Source organism: Lepidochelys kempii, chromosome 2 (genome assembly GCF_965140285.1).
Source record: "Lepidochelys kempii isolate rLepKem1 chromosome 2, rLepKem1.hap1, whole genome shotgun sequence".
NCBI classification, from domain to species: Eukaryota; Metazoa; Chordata; order Testudines; family Cheloniidae; genus Lepidochelys; species Lepidochelys kempii.
This window is the reverse complement of record NC_136381.1, coordinates 114,238,924-114,259,199: the sequence shown is the minus strand read 5'-3', so window position 1 is coordinate 114,259,199 and position 20,276 is coordinate 114,238,924. Positions and strand designations below refer to the sequence as shown.

The following is a 20,276-nucleotide window of genomic DNA, read 5'->3' as shown; positions in this document are numbered from 1 at the left end:
GGAGAATCTCAGCTTTCTTTTCTTTTCTTTTCTTTTCTTTTTAAATGTAAGTTTTTGGTTGTGGAGAAAAATGTGACATGAAAAGCACACAAAAATAGTAATTTTTGAGACAAATCTCATGATTTTGGGGGGGCCTGCCTCAATTTTTGATTTTTTAGGGTTGCCAATTCTGTATGCATTGTAAATAAGTTGCCTGACTTACTTTGATCCCTTTAAATGTTTATATCATTCACAAACTGTTCCTGATTGCTACAAATTTCTTCCTTATTTGTAAGTATTTGATCAATGAACAATTTTCAGCCTATGGGTTGTGCTCCGACTATTCAAATATCCACCGTTGATTTGTGGTGTTATGTGCTACTCCATATTACTGCACCAGTTTTCACAGTGATGTGTTCAGTGTCATGGTAAATCTACATTTTCAAGTTTCTGAACAACTTAAAACAATCCAGCACTGAATACAAATTTCCTTTTTTTGCTCTGCTTTCACTTGAAAGTTAACAGCTGCTCAGATTTCTTTGTTCTTCAGGGCATTGGGTAGGGAGGTCTGCGAATTCTCTCTAATTAAGGTAAAATTTTCTATTGCTTGATACCTGTGGGTTGGTGGGTGTGCTGATCTGTTTTGCCCCCGCCCAGAAAGGACTAACACCAGGACCAAGTCTGTTTCATGCCTTCCCCTCAGGGCATGGTTTATTAATTCAAACAAAAACCTGCTCAAAGGAACACAAAAGAGAGCTAGTGCTCTGATCAACACTGGCTGCAGGAACCCACAGGCCTTTCACTCTGTGCACCTCTCTGCTCCAGAGCTAGTCACAGGGCCAGTCTCTCTTCAGCTAAGCTCTCTCAGCCCTTTATAGCGTTCATCACCTCAGTCTGATTGTTAAACAGAGCTGGCTGGCCCCAGCCTCCTAGCCCTTAAAGGGGCACACCACGCTGTTACATGGCAGTTGTAGGAATATTAGCATTTCAAAGATAGAAAACAAGACTAAGGGTATGTGTACACAGCAAAGAAAAGCTAGTGGCTGGCCTGTGCCAGCTGACTCTGGTGTGGGGGGGCTTGGTCTGCGGGGCTTTTTTATTGCTGTGTATACTTCTGGGCTCGGGCTAGAGCCTGGGCTTGAGGACCCTGAGAGATGGGAGCGTCCCAGAGCTCAGGCTGCAGCCCAAACCTGGAAGTCTACACATCAATGAAACAGCCCCACAGCCCAAGTCCCACAAGCCAGAGTCAGCTGGCACAGGCCAGCCACAGGCTTTTCTTTGCAGTGTACACATACCCTAAGAGGATTCATTATGTGACATGTCCAATTAAGAAGTTACATACACAGAGGTAATACAGTGATATGTTTATATCTTCAGGGTTATTATGTTTGCTTATGGTTACTACTTTTGATAAAGTAATTTGGAACTTGTACACAGTTTTTCTACCCTTTAACTTCTTTCTCCCCCGCTTTTCTTTTTTCTGGTTGCTATTCTAGTAAATTGAGTGTAAACATTTATATGTCCAAAAAATTGCACCATGTTATTGTGCAATCCACTGCACAGAATAAACAAAACACCACATCCTGCTTCTTTGAATTAAATCATTAAAGAGCAAACATAGCTGCATGAACACAGTGTGATCTCAGAGCTAAGACGCATTGGGCTCATTTGGTACTTGCCTTCCAAGCCTTGAATTGAAGCCCTCCAAGTAAACACTCATCTGTTGCCTACATCTTTTCTTTACTGGACCACTGCAATGTTGCCAACTTTCATGATTTTATCACAAACTTTGCAATATTTGATGCTCTTTTCTTAAAGTCCCACCACCTGGAATAATGGGTTTTCAGCTGACTCTCAGCTTTTAATGATTTCTTTAAAGAAAGTTTCTTCTAGTCCTTGTGGCTGCAAAGAAAAAATCAAAAATGTGAACGCTAAAGGCTCAAATAAAATAACTGCAAGTGTATTATTTTTAAAAATGTTCATGACTTTAAAGCCAATCTCATGAGTTGCGGGGAGGGCTGATTTTTGAATGCTTGCATTGGCTGTACTGACAATGCCCCAAGCATAGTATGGTATGATACTATCATAGTATGATAGTGGGGCACCCGGCTACTGGAAGTGCAGCCTTTAAGATGGGACATAAAGCTGAGGTCCTGTCCCATGTGGTCTTTAAAGAATAGAGCTGTTCGGCCCACTAAGCCTGAATTTTTATTTTGTTTTCTTCCACTCTGTTTAGACTGCAGGTCGTTTGGGGTAAGGAAGGTTTTGCCTTGTGTGTGTACAGTACCTTACACATTGGAGTCCTACCCCAACAGAAGTCTTTGTGCTCTATGCCTCATAAATTAGCAATTTAAGCAACATGAATGAAAAAGATTATTAATAATAGCAATTATATTTTGCCCTGAAATTTCAGTTGGAAGACTTGTTCTTTACTTTCTCTTTAGAAACACTGTATATTGTTGCTGGTGCCAAATGGCTGCTGTGTTTCACCCCTGAGGTGGTTGCGGTTCAGTAGTATGTGAAGTGATCCATGTGTTTGTGACAGGTATGACAATTTGCTACACTATCCTGGATAAACCTTATTGATTTAAGTTTAAGTATTTTAGGACCTCATTACGTTAAAAATGCAAAAGTTTGTGTAATTGTGGAATTCTGTATAACTTGTCCAGGAGACATGACTAATGTAAATCTTAGGAACTGTTTTGAACTTTAAAGGACTCTTTTAAACAATGGACTAAGACAAGACTGAACTGTAAGTTGAGTAGGTTTCCTAAGAAATTCTTGGGAGGAGAGGAATGCGAATGCTCAGCTCTGGACCTAAGTTCCCTCTAAGCTGCGCAGCCACGCAGCTGTGTATTAAGCCCCATACAGGGGCTCAGGGCTGAGATAGGGAGAGGCACCCCTCCCTGCTGGCTCCAGCTCAGATCTGCTGCGGTGGGGAGAGGCACCCCTCCCCACCGGCCGTAGCATAGACCTGTCCCGGACTTGCTTCAGCTGGCGGAGAGGAGCCCCTCCCTTGGCCCGGCCCAGCCCAGGCCCACCAGAGCTGCAGGGGAGAGGAGCCCCTCCCTTGGCCCAGCCCAGCCCCGCCCCACTGGAGCTGCCATGGCCAGGGAGAGGCACCTCTTCCCAGGCCCCAACCTGCTGCAGTGAGAGAGGGCTGGGGAGAGTCTTCTCTCCCCATCACAGTCCCAGGGCAGCCTGCACCCAAAACCCCTCATCCTCAGCACCATCCTAGAGCCCACCCCAGCCAGAGCCCTCATCCCCCGACACACCAACCCTCTGCCCCAGCCCCGAGCCCCCTCCCACACTCCGAACCTCTCAGCCCCACCCCATGAATTTTGTTATGTGCACCAATATGAAGGTGATATGTCACACATCACCTCCATATTGGTGCACATAACAAAATTCATTCCACACATGGATGTAAAAAATTAGAGGGAACACTGCTCTGGACCTGAACTTTTGAAGCTTCACCCTTGGGAGGAGACCTTTGTCTACACAAGTCCTATTTACATGATCGAAAGGTCCAAATGGCATGAAAGCATGACTCACAGATTCATGGGCTGGGGGTGGTTCTTGTTCTGAGCCAAAGCAGTTATGAAGTTGTAACCAGAGGAAACACCCCTTGATGGGGATTGAAGGACTGTTACCTGACCAGAGCCCTTGTCGCAGTCAGGGGTTATCTCTGGTAAGCTTATTAGCATGCGTGTAGATTCTGTTATTGTTTTCTACGTGTTTTTTCTGTAATGTTTTTACCTTAAGAATAAATGTGCTTGCTGAAAAGAGCTGTGTGGTAACTTAACTGTGGCAGTTACACTGTTTACTATCTTTGTAGAGCAGGGGTTGGCAACCTTTAGCACACAGCCCGTCTGGGTAATCCGCTGGCGGACCGTGAGACATTTTGTTTATGTTGACTGTCCACAGGCAAGGTCCCTGCACAGCTCCCAGTAGCCGTGGTTCGCCGTTCCTGGCCAATGGGAGCTGCAGGAAGCAGCAGCCACTTTCTGCAGCTCCCATTGGCGAACCGCGGCCACTGTGAACTGAAGGAGGCCATGCCTGTGGTTGGTCAATGTAAACAAAATGTCTCGTGGCCCACCAGTGGATTACCCTGATGGGCTGTGTGCTGAAGGTTGCCAACCCCTGCTGTAGAGAAAGGCAAAGCAGGTCTCCTTAGGCAGTCTGACGTTGTTGGGGAGTTCATAGTGTAGGCAGGGAGCTGCACCACCTGGAAATACACCCGTTAGGACAGAGAGATGCATGTCTCCACCCAAGTGAGGTGGTGGCTGGGGAAGCCTAAGAGTGGGTGCCCTTGCTGGACCATAGAGGGGGAATATAGGTGCAGAAAACAGGTGACAAGAAAGGGGGAATGGGACACTAGCTTGCTTAAAGCCATGTCAAGCAAGCCCTTTTCAGTATGAGGTTCTCAAACCTGCTGTCTTTGGCCACCCCATTTCTGACTACAGTTCTCCCCAGGTTTAGATCTACAGCCATGGTTTCCTACTTATTAACAGCTTTAACGTTGGTACCTTTAAAGTGAAAACTTAATTTTTTCTTAAAATGCAGATCTTGACCCTGGAGCTGGGCAAATAATTCATAATGAATTACTCATCAGATAAATATTCCCTCTCTCTCCTTTCTTCCTGAATTATCTACCAACCCATTCTAAATTTCTCCAGTGTATTCGTTTATTTTTAAGTAAATTATTTGATTTTTCATTATTTTCTAATTTTATATCTAACTTATTCATTGAATAATTTATTTGCCAACTTATCTGAAGTTCTTTGAATAAAGCATTTGATTAATACATTTTCCCTCAGCCCCCTACTATAATAGCAAGTTCCATGGGAAAAACTTCCATAGTTGAGACTGAGTTCTTGAAACATGGGCATCAGGCATTAAGCGATGGAAAAGTTAACAAACCCACCTTACACCGGAAGTTTACACCCAATGTCTCTGAATGATGGTTAATTTAGCACAGCCATGATACATTTAGTATGTAATTCTTTAATACCAGTAGCTACCAGTCTCAACAGTTTTATCTTCCTGTATCCCCTTTACAGTACCAGGCCTCTAATGGTGTCATAGCAACTGTGATAAGCTACAGAAGTTTCACAGCTGTGTGGCAGCAATCTGATCACTCTGTTATTGACAGAGACAGAAAAGCCATATGTCTAACTATAAATGTGCTAAGATAGTCATCATTAGCCATGTCTGACACGGTGCTGTTTTTCCTGTTTCTATTTTTCATTTCCCTCTGTGCTATTTACATGTTTTGGTTGCCAGTCTGCTCACTCCCAGTGAGTGCTTGCTGTCACTTCTTTTTTTTACAAATAATTAAAGTGCTAGCATCTCACTGTAGTCCTGGAAAATAGCTCAGCATGCAGAAGCTCATCTGCCTGGATTTAAATCTCCACTGGCAAGAAGCCTTTTCAGTGAGGCATCAGGCAGACTATTGCTACTTACCAGTACTCCAGGTAGATGGAGTGAGCCCTTCATTATTTCCTCCATCAAAATGAAGCTTTTGATCATACATGCAGTGCACCTAAATATTGGAGATGTACATGGAAGGAAAATGGAGCACAGAAAACTTCTGAGTGTGATGCTAGTTCAGATACTGAAACAAAAAATAAATAGTACATTTCGATAAAATGGTACCACATCTTCGCCCTCTCCCCTCCCCTTACCCTCCTCTTTTAAAATCAACACAAGGACGTTAACAATGATGATTCAAATCCTTAGGTTTTTACTCAGTCTTTACTGAAACAAACTTCCACTTAAGCCAATGGGAATGTGCATGTATAAGGAAAAGGACTAAGTAAAAACTGAATATACACTGAGTCAGGACCTCAAAATTTAGCCTGACATTAATTCGCCATTACTAAAGCTGAGGCCCAAGTCAACATGTTGCTATCTAGAACCAGCCCAGAATCTAAATGTCCTCAGATTTCAGAATTGTTTGGGTATGGTCATCCAGATTGGACTACTTTAAAACCAGATCTAAGACACAAAGTTTGAATCTTCCCTAAATTTTGCATTAGTTTAGATCCACTGTCTTGGTTCTGGTCCATCTCTCTAACTTGTTTCATAGAAAATTTTAATGCATATAAAAATCAAGAAACAACATAGTTCTGGCTGCCACATGTGACAAAGTGATGAGACTGGACAGGTGGGCTAGCTCTCTAATCACTGTAACCTCAATTAGTTCACCCAGTGTAGGCTGATTGAACAATTAGTTAATCAGAAGGAGAGGCAGGGGAGATAAGGAACTCATTAGCCCTCAGCTGACTAACCAGATAAAACCCAGGAGGGAAAGGGGGTGGGGGGGACCTAATTAAGGCCAGAATGAAGATGTTCTGTAGAAAATGGTACCTCTCCTCCTAGGGCCCTAGTAAAGAAGGACTGAAAGATGTAGGGATTTAAAAGTCATGTTACACTGTACTTGTGTTGGTGGAAGGGTTTAGACTAAAGTACAGACTGAACACTAAATAAAAGTGGCTCTGAGCAGTTTCAGGGGCATCAGAGGATGAGGAGAGGCTAGCTCCCCATCACAACATATAAAGTATAACTCAATCATATTGCACATACTGTATGTGCTAAAGGTCATATTCTGAGGTGTTTAACTGATCGCAATGTCCCACTGATTTTCAGATAATAGGCATTTCCTCTCTTGGCCTTATCTCACTCGAAAGCATGTTCCATCAACGAACAGCAGTCTGCACATTTGAAAGGAAATACACTGCAGCCCATCCAGGGCTGATGTGGCACCTGGTTGGCTTGTTTTCATATATAAAAGTATCTTCTTCCTCCTGCCCATATGGGTCAGTTAAGAAAAAAAATGGAAAGATAATCTTCTCAACGTGCTCTTCTCTACTTCTGATTTCTCTGCATTTGTCTCTTCCATTTTATGGCAACAGTGCAATGTTGATGCTATACTGCAGTATGTAGCCCAGAATAGAGCTGTCATTTGCAGTTAGTTAACTGAGGTAACAAACACTTTCCTTGCATTTTTTACCACCCAAAGCATTCTGATTAATTTCAGTTGAGCTATTCTTCAACATCTTTTTTTGGATGTTTTCTGGAGCACAGTTGATATGTTTCACATGAGAGATGCCTGCATTTCAGGGTGAGTGAAATGATTCCCATAAGTAGTTTATAAAAGTCCCAACCCTGCCTGGTGCTGGATGCCCTCAGCACCAGTTGAATTTAAGGGTGCTCAGTTAATCACAGGCTGGATGCCCTCAGCACCAGTTGACTTTAAGGGTGCTCAGTTAATCACAGGCTCAGGTCCATGGCACTTTCAGAAGAGAGGCTGTGAAGACCATGTGGGAGATACGTGCATTATTTTTTCTGAAAAGGATGTGTATCTCTGTCCGTTTGTTCACCATTCAGCTCTCTGCTCCATTGGTGCAGAAGGATAACTCAGTCCTTTATAGATTTCCACATCTGCAGGAATGGCTTTAGTTACACCTCAATCACTAGTACGTAACGGAACAATACAGGTTTCAAACCTCTGGAAATCTACTTCAGACCATGCTAGGGGCCCAGCCCTGGCCACTGACGTAGGAAAAGGAGTCATCCAAGTGGAGGAAAATGAGATGAAAAGTTGGGGAGTAGTTAAAAATCTCAGCTCTGAAACAGAGAGAGAGAGACGGAGACAGAACGCAGCAGTGGGGGATGGGGTGTGTGTGTGTGAAGTAAGTTAGATGTGGCATTAGATGAGGTAATATGTATATAGGCCCTTTTGTTTTAACCTGTTCCCTCTCATAATCTTATGAATAAATTTAATTTTGTTTTGAAGAAGCTGTCTGGAGTCACTGCATTTTCATACTGATCACTGAGCAGAGTCGCTGGCAAGTGCCAAACCCAGTTGTTGGAGCTGGTAAGAAAACAACCTTAGTAAATAGGGGTGCTGTAGCCTGGAGACCCAGTCTAAGAGCAAGGTAAGTCACAGGATTGCACCCTGAGAGAAGTGCAAGTGGTTGGCATGGTCCTAGAAGGGGTGCCCTTGAAGAGACTGAGAAAGGGGCCAAAGATACAGTTAGCCCTGAACTGTGACAGAGGCACTGAGATGGGACTTTTCCCTCAGAGCTTTCTGACCATTGCAGTTCCCAGCCTATGACCCTTATGATACCTCCTTTTTCATATCCCAAATGCAGCTGCGGCCATCTTCCTCTCCATCAGCTATTTCCAGCCATTCTTCATGGCAAATAAAGTCTAGCAATGAGCTTGCCACCATTTCTCTTCCCCATCTGCTCTCAGCCTCTGTTTACTCACTAACGTCTCCCTTGTTGAAGCCAAGCCTTGGAGCCATGCCTTTACCACAGAACTGTACCATCCTCCTCAGTACTGCTTTGTCCTTTCCCACTGAGTTACCCAGTTTCCTTTGGAACATGACCCTCCCCCTTGAAGTGGCCCCCTCTCCACACTTCCTCCTCATTTGTTCAAGGACAAATGTTCACACTTTTAAAAATAAGCACTAATGTTTGGGGGGAATGGGGGTTGCCTGAAAATCAGATTATTTCCCCCCTTTAAAACTATCATTTTCAAGGTAAATACCTAAGAGTTTGAGGCAAATTCAAACCATTTTGTCATATTTTTATATATGAAAATGACATTTTTGCCAGGTCACACAACAGTCAGAATTATTTTCACGCAGTTGTCACTGATTGGATAGAGCTGTAATTGTGGTACGTGTGAAACAGAACGTGGGTTGCTGCTCTTATTTTTGAGTTTTGGAGAGGGAGGTTTGTTTTTGTTCTGTTTTGCCCCTGAACACACTTTTACTATCCTTTATCACACTGAAGGAGTGGCATTTTCAACAGGTGTATCCTAAGTCATATGCGCCTTCTTTCTAAAAATAATAACCATCTGTCACGTTTCAGTAAATACTGCAGTATTGTATCATGAATCTAATTATACAGATTCACTGAGGGTGTATTGCTGATTTGCAGATAAAGATTTCATTGAGGTTCAACAAGACCATTACTGAATGCAAGTTAAACAGAAAGGCTTCAGTTCTACAAGCCCTCTGTGTGTGACACTCCCATTCAAGCTAAGCAGGGAGGACTTCCAGGACTGGGCCTAAATAGCTTGTTTGTTTGTTTGTTTATCAGTGGGACTGGTAGCACCACCTAATATTAAGGTTGCCTGACACTTCCCATTATAAGACCCTAGCACAGTTGCCAATAACTTTGCCACATTGAAACTGTTTGGGCTGAAATTTTCCATGCCAGGTGTCTGCCTCAGCCTTAATGTTTTTGGAAAATACCAGTCAAAACAGTTCAGATGTTTCTGAGAATAAGACTAGGGGAAAATATGCTTTTTTCCTATGTTAAAGAATTCCTACAACCTTTCCTTTGACAAGCTCTAGTGCCCCATGCTTTGGAGCAGGGACTTGACATTTGACAGGGGCGTAGGCTTTGTGTCACAGATATTCCTTTTGTTGTAACCCGTGAAAAGCCACTCAGATTTGTCCATTGCTATAAGCCTTATGAAAATCAATTTGCACATGCTCAGGTGGGAGTTGCAAGAGCTTTGTGGCTAAAATCTCAGAAGATTCATCCACACAGGGCATGCTCCAGGATTTTCCTTGCACTTGCAAATCTGGGCTGCTAGTTGGGGCTGGGTCCAGGCAACAGAACTGAAAGCAGGAAATCTGTCTCTCCGATGATCTTAATGCCCCCTGCTGGGTCCAGACAATATGGAGGAAGAAACTGCTTGATTAGCATACAGAGGGGACAAGAACTTGACCAGGAGTGGGGAAAGTCGGGGGAGTGGTTTGGGACAAGAAACACTGGGGAGATTGAGGGCTTGTCTACCCCACAGTGCAGCAATATGAACCAATGGGGTGTAAATTGTAGAGCACTCTAAAGTGTTGCACTCTAGCTGCCCCACATAGCGCCTGCTGACATACTCGAAAAGATAGTTAATATACCTTGATGTAGCCCTGTTTGGAACAGTACTATATTCATGCTCACTTGGAACCTTTCAGACCACATCAGCAGGGTCTACATGGGGGCAGTTAGAATGCAACACTTTAAAGCACTCTGCTCTTTACACCCCCGTGATGCACATTACTGTAGACAAATCCTTATATTAGTAGAGGAGCACAGGCAGGAAGACTGGGACTAGGAGGCAGTGGGGATTGGGGGCAGGGACAGGTGCAAATGGAGGACAGTGGAGGTGGCAGAGAGACAGATTGGATAAGGAGCTGGTAGGAGGGAATTGCTGGATGTGGAAAATGAGATAGGGAATGGGAGTCTAGAGGGGGAGAGTAGGACAAGATGGGCAAGGAGACAGGGACTGGATTGAGAAGCTTAAGAAGTGCAGACTGAGGGTTGGTCTACACTATGGTGTGCGATCAATCTAAGTTACGCAACTTCAACTACATGAATAACGGAGCTGAAGTTGACGTACTTAGATCTACTTACCGTGGTGTCTTCACTGCGGTGTGCCGATGGGAGACGCTCTCCTGTCAATTCCCCTTGCACTTCTCATTGAGCTGGAGTACCGGAGTCCACGCTAGAGCAATCGGCGGTCAATTTATCACGTCTATACTAGACACGATAAATCGTCCCCCGCTGGATCGATTGCTGCCCGTCAATCCGGCCGGTACCGTAGACATGCCTGGTAGACATGTCGGTAGTGTAGACATGAGACTGACTAGGTAAGGAGTATAGAACTGGAATAAGGAGACTGGTGTGGGGAAGAGACCGGACTAGGACCATGGACAGGTTGGTGGGGATGGGGCAGAAGGGATGAAGTTAGGGAGGAGAGGTAGAAGAGTCTGTGCCCATTAGATAATGCTCCCCTCCAGAGTCTGGAATGGAACTTAAGACTCCTGGGTCTCTGCTATCAGCAAATATATGTGAAACCCATTAGTAAAGTATGCAGCTCATCTCCCCCTTAAGCACTGATCCACATAGTAGATTGTTACCTTCTATGGCTATCGGTTACTCAAGAGGAAGAGGTCTGTGTGGGGAATCTAAAGGGTTTAACCCAGGGGTGGACAAACTGTGGCCCGTGGGCCGGATCTGGCCCGCAAGACGTTTTAAGCTGGCCCGCGAGCCTCACCATGCGGCTTGGCTGCGCTCTGGCTGGGGTGCTGGGTTGGGGCTGCACCACATTGCTCGGCCCCGCTCTGGCACTTGGGGCGGGGCGTTGGGCTGGGGCTGCACCACACGACTCAGCCCTTCTGTGGCCGGGGCGCAGAGTTGGGGGGGCTGCACCACATGGCTCCTGGAAGCCATGGTGTGGTCCTGCTCTGGCTCCTATGTACTCCAATGGCAGCTTCAAGGGCAGTGTCTGCAGATGGGGCAGCATGCAGAGTCGCCTGGCCACGGCTCCGCATAGGAGCTGGAGAAGGGACATGCCACTGCTTCTGAGAGCCTCTTGAGATAAGCGCCACTCAGAGCCTGCATCCCCTGAGCCTCTCCCCATGCCCCAACCCCCTGCCCCAGCCCTGATCCCCCTCCCGCCCTCCAAACCCCTTGATTCCAGCCCAGAGCACCTTCCTACACCCCAAACTCCTCATCCCCAGAGCCTGCATCCCCTCTAGAGCCGGCACCCTCTCCCATACCCCAACCCCAATTTTGTGAGCATTCATGGCCCGCCACACAATTTCTATTCCCTGATGTGGCCCTCAGGCCAAAACATTTGCCCACCCCTGCTTTAACTCTACTGATAAGCCATGTGGATGTCAATATGATGCCACATGCTGTAGTTTGGGGGTGTCATAAATATAAAGGGAAGGGTAAACCCCTTTGAAATCCCTCCTGGCCAGGGGAAAGCTCCTCTCACCTGTAAAGGGTTAAGAAGCTAAAGGTAACCTCGCTGGCACCTGACCAAAATGACCAATGAGGAGACAAGATACTTTCAAAAGCTGGGAGGAGGGAGAGAAACAAAGGGTCTGTGTGTCTGTCTATATGCTGGTCTTTGTCGGGGATAGACCAGGAATGGAGTCTTAGAACTTTTAGTAAGTAATCTAGCTAGGTATGTGTTAGATTATGATTTCTTTAAATGGCTGAGAAAAGAATTGTGCTGAATAGAATAACTATTTCTGTCTGTGTATCTTTTTTGTAACTTAAGGTTTTGCCTAGAGGGGTTCTCTATGTTTTTGAATCTAATTACCCTGTAAGATATCTACCATCCTGATTTTACAGGGGGGATTTCTTTATTTCTATTTACTTCTATTTTTATTAAAAGTCTTCTTGTAAGAAACTGAACGCTTTTTCATTGTTCTCAGATCCCAGGGTTTGGGTCTGTGGTCACCTCTGCAAATTGGTGAGGCTTTTTATCCAACATTTCCCAGGAAAGGGGAGGTGCAAGTGTTGGGAGGATTGTTCATTGTTCTTAAGATCCAAGGGTCTGGGTCTGTAGTCACCTAGGCAAATTGGTGAGGCTTTTTACCAAACCTTGTCCAGGAAGTGGGGTGCAAGGTTTTGGGAAGTATTTTGGGGGGAAGGACGCGTCCAAACAGCTCTTCCCCAGTAACCAGTATTAGTTTGGTGGTGGTAGCGGCCAATCCAAGGACGACGGGTGGAATATTTTGTACCTTGGGGAAGTTTTGACCTAAGCTGGTAAAGATAAGCTTAGGAGGTTTTTCATGCAGGTCCCCATATCTGTACCCTAGAGTTCAGAGTGGGGGAGGAACCTTGACAGGGGGATGAGGGAGTTTAGTTTGCATTTTTAAAAACCTAGGAAATGATACACACACATGTAGATGCACATGCTCACACACACACTAAAAGAACATTATTAAGGTTGAAAGTTAGTGCTCACAAGTTAGAAAATGTTAGAATTAAGGTTGTCTGTGCAACCTTATTTTAGCCCCATTGTGCATAAGCATTATGACACAGTCGCCATTTACATAATCACATACTAGCTCTTTATGTGAGCACCATCCCTTCTGTGTTCAGTATGAGGCAGGGGTCCTATGGGGGAAAAATAGCATTTGATCATATAATCAAAGACTGTACCATCATGCATCTGTCCAAAGGGGGCTGAATTAAGATAACACAAGCAACCTTAATTCTGGCATTTCCTAACTTTTGATGGCTAAATTTTGCAACCTAAATAATGTTTTTCACATGGCTTTTAGCTGTGATATATATCTATAAACCCATATAGAAATTAGATTAGATTTATTATTAGATTAGAAATTAGAATTTATTAGATTAGAAATTATTTCCTTCCAATTTACATAGAACCATTCAAATCCAATCTGACTTTATGCATTTGTTAAAAGATTTTCAATCCAGAGTGTATTTGCAATGAGGATTTGAGAAGAAAACTTTTCCCTAAATGCATAGCTGTGTGTGCATTGGGCATTTAGTGACATTCTGCACTGAATTACACCCCAGAAAACCATACTGAAAATCAATGGCATTATTCCAGGTGTAAATCAGGGCTGAATTTGAGTCTTGTTCTACATTATTACTGGCATAAATTTTAGCTTGTCACATCAAGAATCCTCAAATGTGTGTATCTTTGGATTATTTTACATTCAGTGAACATGTGCAGTATTATCTCCAGCATGCTGTGTCAGGGTTATTGTTGTAACCTGACAGTGAGGTTGATGTGAATTAATTTAATACCTATACCTTAGAGTATTGTTTCTTTTCTTTCTCTCCCATTCACCTGCATGAAGTTTTATTGTGCTTTTGAGGAGCCAATGAAAGGTTATCATTTATTAGATAGGGGGAAAACAATCTCTCTGCATTATTAGGCCCAATCTTCTCCTTTTGAAGTCAATGACAAAGCTCCTATTGACTTTAGTGGGGCCAGGACCGAGCCCGTAGCTTTTCTTCTTTTCTTTCTTGGTTGAAATGCAACAACTCAGTGTGTACATGTATCTATTCCTTTCAGTAAGATGAAAATATAGGGCTTCATGAGAGTTCCCATGACCTGTTGTTATACTGTAAGGTTTCTTTGTTTGATGTGGTGGGTACATTATGCCTGATTCGTTACGCCTTTTGATTCTCTTCTAAAATGCACAGGTATAAAGCAGCAGCCTATTGTGTTATTTAGGTTGGCCCCTTGGAAGTTTCATTGTGTGTAAAGGAAATGTATATCTCTGGTGGAGTAAGATCTTGATGAACCTGTATCAAAGGGCTTTCCTAATCCCTCTTTTTAGGAACATAATGTGAATTATATGAAGCAGGTGTGAGTGCAAAAGGTAAAAGTAGGCTGGTTTTACGCTTCCCAGCCTAAAACTACCCACATTCAAGGCTGATATTCATGTACTCTACCACAACAAAACCATTCTGCTAAACATTGAAAACCTCTAAGCCCGGCACTCTGTAGGAAGTTTGAAAGGAGGGTAACAAGCCATATTGGAGGTAGAGGAAGACCAAAAAACAAAACAAGCAAAAGTACATTTCAAATTGGGGCAATTCAAAATAGCTTGTAAATTGAAACCTGTACAATATACTTTCTTCAAACTTGGCAGCAATGTTCACCCTTTGGCTAAATATGGCAACAGTCAGGCCAAACCAATTTTTCACGCCAAAGCAATAGGAAGACAAAAACAAGGTTTATAATGGAAGCTAGTTGCAATCTTAACTATGGAGAAGCTATCATCTTTCTGTAACAATTTTAGAGGTGTTTTGAGGCTTGGTTGGGAAACTTCATATCAGATTATGCTGTGTCAAAAGCAATTAGTAGTAATAATGGTGACTATTTCAATTAGGATAGCAGCCAAAAGCCCTGCTCAGGAATGGGAGCACATTGTTCCCTGGTGCTGTACAAACAACTATGGTCAGATGGTGACTATGATGCACAGCTCCATTTGGAGGCTTATGGAGCTACCACATGTCTAGGGAGTGCCAGAAGTCACTGTGCCTCCTTAAGGTACAATGCCTGACTGAGGCACCTAGTCTGAGTGCCTTAAAGGTTGCAGCTTGGGGTCTCCTCTACATCCACCCAGCTCCTCTGGCCAATGAAAGTGATGGAGCTATAGCCCTGCCTCTTTCTAAGCCCTCCCTGCTCCCTTTGGGATGACTTGTGACAGGGATGCTAGTGGAGAGCAGTCACCACACTCAGGAGAGTGCAGGGACTGCATTTGCTGCATTGCTCTTTGTGGTAGAGGTAAGGGGGGAAAGGATCCTTCAGCTGTGAGCTGCTTCCCCTTCTTCCCCCCACCCCATCTGGTTCTTAAGGATAGTGTGAAGATTCATGGGACTTGAACCTGGGTCTGTGGGAGCTCAGTGCTTTCCACACGACCACCAGAGCCACAGTCAATGTACCCATATATCCTGGGAGACCGGTCGCTGTGGGAAGCGCCAACCATGGTAGAGATGACCGGCAGCTCAAACTAACTAATCCTGATAGCATTCTTGGGCCTTAGGTATGCTACGGATGGGGAACCAGAGAGTATAAGTGATTTGGCCGAGGCCACACAGTGAGTCAGTGTCAAGCCAGGAACTGAATCCACGAGTTCCTTGATCCCAGTGCCAGTCTGGTCTAGCTCGTATCTACAATGAGCAATCAGTGATTTGTCACCTTAAAAATAATTCTTTCTGTTTGGTATGCCTTTTAATATCAAGGCCTGAGGGTCGACTAGCTCACCCTTTGGTGACTGGAGTGCTTCATAATTGTCTTCCTTCACAATCTTTATACTGGCAGTCTGGGAACAGAGGGGTGTTCTATAGGTTAAAATCTCCCATGGTAGGATTATCCATGAAGTTCACATGAACAGGAATTGCAGCACCATGATTCTCTGGAAAGGAGAATTAGGAAGACAGTGTCTGATTATGAGCTGTATAAAAATTAGAGATACAGGGCTCTTACTTTTTCTCCACAGATGAGCATGTGACATGTGGAAGCCATCAAATAGATTTTATGTTTGCACTTCCTCTTCCCTTTCTTACCATCCCAAGCTTTTACAATAAACTCCTCAGATAGTTAAGCTGGCTTGCACAGCATTGTGTGATTTCCCCGCCCCCCACACACATAGAAGTAAGAACAATATTCAAGAGTTGTCTTTGAGGAGAAGCATTCACTGAACCAGTCCACTTGATTTTGAGGTTCTTTTATCTCATTAGCCTCTTACAGAGGATACTTCCCTGGTTTTCTTCCCTTGAAGTGTTGAATGATGCAACCCATGATGGAAATCACAGATGCAGGTTGGTTTAACAGCCCCAGGTATATGGTTACTTCAGTTAGGAAGTTGTTTAGCCACTTTAATGTAACAGGTGGCAAGTGCCAATAACCCTGATTTAAAAATGTAATGTTGACTTTAAACATGATTTAATTTACTAGCTTTTATTTATCAAAAGATTAGACAGATATATTCCCTCCTGAATCAACCATAATTTAATTGAAACCTGAGGGGAGACTCAAAACCAAAAAGTTGACACTCTTAATTTCCCACCTGCTTCTGAGTCTCCAGGTATATTTTTCTATCTGATCTTTTACTATGTACTTAGATTAGATTCCTCAGCAGTGGGTCTTCCTTTGGACTGGGTTTTTACTCACACTGAGCAAAGCCTGGCTCTGAGAGCAGCCCCATTGGAGTCAATGAAATAATAGACATCAACAGGACTCCCTGCAGAGTAAGGCATTACTCCATGTGAACAAGGATCGCAGAATCAAGCCCTTCATGTGTGGAACAAGGCCAAGCATATTGCTAATGTTTAACAAACAATAGTGATCTGTCAGTCAAAATTAGGGGGGAAATAATATGAGCAAGGAGTGTTACAGGGCTCAACTCGTGTGAGTAGTTCTTATTCACATGAGTAGTCCCACTAATGCCAGTTCAAATTCTCTTTGACTTCACTGGGACTAAACCAGTAAGTAAACATTGTGTAATCACTTGCATCGGGGCCTGTAGGGTATGGCCTTTAGGGTCAAGGAGAAGCTCATGCTCAAATGCCTAGTACCATCAGACCTATCCAAAAATAAGACTCTCATTGAGCAGTTCAGATCTAAAATACTGATTAATGAGTTAAATTAAGTATATATCTAAAATTTATTTGTCCAACTTTTTTGCTGGTAGAAGTAGGCAATACGTCACTGAAGTCAGTGGATTTGCACCCTTTGACACCAGCAGAAAAATTGATCACGCCTAGTTCAAATACTGGGACTGATTTGCCTCTCATTTGCCCTATAGTTATGCAAGTATAATTCCATTGACTTCAGTGGAGTTGTTCCTGGTTTACTTTATGTGAGGAGACTTGCTCGCATTGTGTACATTTAACTTGAGTGGCTCACAAAAGTTAGTCAATGGGCCTCATTCTCCACTTGCACCCATGTAAACGGAGGGGACTTCAAAGGAGTTACACTGGTGTCAAACTGATGTGAGTGGTGAACTGGGCCCAGCTTTTTTGGCCTGATCCTATCCTCCCTTACACATTGAAATCAATAGAGTTACCCTTGTATCAAAGCAGATAATGATGAGAGTAGAATCAGGCCCTTCAGCTGCTTTCTGAACAGAACAAAAACAGGGGAGGAAGATGGTTGGGGAAGGGGGAGGTGTAAGCAGCACTCTATGGTTAGAGTAGAAAGTGCAGCAGCAGCTGCAGTACATCATAGTGATTGGCTGCTGACAGAGCAAAGAACTGACACTTTCTTAAGATCAAAGACTCAATCACAAGAGAATTTACTCAGGGCCAAGGGGCCACTATCACAGCCTGCTCCAGTTGTGCAGCTTAGACAAAGTTTTTAAACAGGGGACAGGAGTTCTATAGGGGGCTGGAGGGAGGGCCGGGTCCAGAAGCGAGTTTGGATATTTGAGCATGGACTCCTCTGACCCCAACCAAAGATTTTCATCTCCTGAGACAAAAACTTGAATACTCGGTCTATGTGCTGAGTATTGCCTCATTCTGAGAGGTCACAACCAGTTCTCATCCAACCTCTTTGTTGCAGTTTCTCCCGCTAACAATCCCTGTCCCCACACATCAGCAGCTGCTGTGTTACTGCACATCAGCTCCATGGCTACAAGAATTTGACAGACTCCACTTGTACTGTAAACCCAGTACACTGACAGCCGGTAGTGTGATAGGCAGGCCTTCACCATTACCAGCGGGTTATAGCATCTCTTAGCAACACACCTAGAGCTTGGAATATGGAAGTCCTTAAGATGGTTTCAAATCCTGATTTCTGGGTATTATTGGATTGTGAATCTCAGAGGCATTATGTTGTTTGCTTCCCAAAATGCATTCCAGATGACAGTTCTGGCCTCATATACCATGCTTTTTAATATTGAGGCCCGAGAGTCAAGATCACCTTGAGAGATCCAATTTCTTCATTTCCTCCCCTTCCAAAGAGGCCCCTACCACTCTTCCCCCTTCTCTCTTCATTTTTCTGAAGGGTCCAGTTCTGTGAGGTGCTGAGTGCCCTCAACTTCCATGGGAATTGAGAGCACTCAGCACTGTATAGGAGGTGCATAGCAACTTTCAACATCGGGCCCCCACTCCCCCCAAAAAAGACCTACACTATTATCACCACTCCCAGCCTCATCACATGGGCTGGAAAGTGGGTGTTATATTTGAACATCTCTAGGACCAGTTCACCAGACAGCCATTCAGATAAATAGTGGGAGTTTGGATGTTGGAGTAACGTCAGTGGGCTCTTCATGAGCAGAGCTTTAAACTAGGTCTGATGGGGGCAAGAGACAAAAGCCACAGGTAAGTCCAGAATATGGAGACCTGGGTGAAGGGTCAGAATCTGGGGGGAACATGAGCAATCATAGCAGAGACAAAGGAGAGATGAGGGCATACAGAAGGGAAATATAATGAACATCGCAGATGTCTGTATACTATTTCAAGATGTATGGGGAATAAGCGGAAGAACGAGAAACACTAATGAATAATCACAATTACAAAACGATTGGCATCACAGAGACTTGGAGGGATAAGTCACATGACTGGAATATTGGTTCAGCTTGTTCAGAAGGACTGGCAGGGAAAAAAGGAGGGTGGTGTTGCCTTGTAGATCAATGATATATACACGTGCACTGAAGTCGAGATAGAAGTGGGAGGCAGACCTGTTGAAAGTCTTTGGGTAAGGAGAAAAGGGGTAAAAAGAAGAGTGATGTCATGGTAGGTGTTTATTATAGATGATTTCACCAGGCAAAAGAGGTGGATGAGGCTTTTTTAAAAACAATTAACAAAATCATCTAAAGCACAGGATTTGGTGGTGATGGGGGACTTCAACTACCCACACATCTGTTGGGAAAATAATACAGCAGAGCACAGATTATTCAACAAGTTCTTGGAATGCATTGAAGACAACTTTTTATTATAGAAGGTGGAGAAAGCAACTAGGGGAGAGTCTGTTTTAGATTTGATTCAGACAAACAGGGAGGAACTCATTGCAAATTTGAAGGTGGAAGGCAGCTTGGGTGAAAGTGACCACAGAAAACACATCAATGGCTGAAGTATTAAATGCCCTTTTTGTTTCAGTTTTCATCAAAAAGGTAAGCAACGATCAGACAACTATCATAGTGAACATCAGTGTAAATGATGGCTGAATCGATCCAAGGCTAAAATAGGGAAAGAACAAGTAAAGAGTTACATTAACAAGGTAGATTTCGTCAAATACATCCTAGAATACTTAAGAAACTGGCTGAAGAGATCTCTGAGCCATTAGCCATTATCTTTGAGAACTTATGGAGGATGAGAGAGGTCCCAGAGGACTGGAAAAGGGCAAATATAGCACCTAGCTATAAAAAGTAATTGTAATAACTGGTGTGGTATCACACTTTTATCTGTCTCAAACAAAGTATTGTGTAAGATCATAGTCCAGCATATATCAAGAGGCAGTTAGCATTCTCAGAAAGAGCAAGCTGGTTTTCGGAAAGGGTGCGGATACATAGATCAGTTCTTCACTCTACGAAACATAATAGAACAATGTTTAGAATGACAATAGCAACTCTACATAAACTTCATAGACTTTGAGAAGGCTTTTGATAGCATTCACAGGACCAGTCTATGGCACATTCTGCAGGCATATGGAATCCCCCTCTGTATAATCAACATCATCAAAAGCTTCTATTCCAACTTTACATGCAGTGTTGATCACAGTGAGCTCAGTTTTGAAGTTGGAACAAGAGTACATCGGGGTGTGTCACGTCTGCAATCCTCTTCAACATTGCCACTGACTGTGTAATGCAGCGTACAACAGAAGACATGCCGAGAGGCATTAAATGAACACCTTTCTCACCCCTTGAAGACCTGGACTTCACAGATGATCTCACTCTCCTATCACATACCCAACACCATATATAAGAAAAAACAACTCGACTCAACACATTCACCCAGCAAATTGGACTGAAAATCAACCGCAGTAAGACC

General features: G+C 43.7%; 1 non-coding gene across 1 annotated transcript in view; it reads right to left on the bottom strand.

The window, feature by feature from the left end:
• LOC140906997 (uncharacterized) overlaps positions 1–20,276 on the bottom strand; it is a 49,869-nt gene that overhangs the window by 3,739 nt on the left and 25,854 nt on the right. Inside the window, exons 2-4 of the transcript XR_013635348.1 lie at positions 15,550–15,700; positions 5,446–5,596; positions 1,659–1,881 (exon numbers count right to left, since the gene is read on the bottom strand). This is a non-coding gene — a transcript (uncharacterized LOC140906997). The remainder of the gene's footprint in view (positions 1–1,658; positions 1,882–5,445; positions 5,597–15,549; positions 15,701–20,276) is intronic.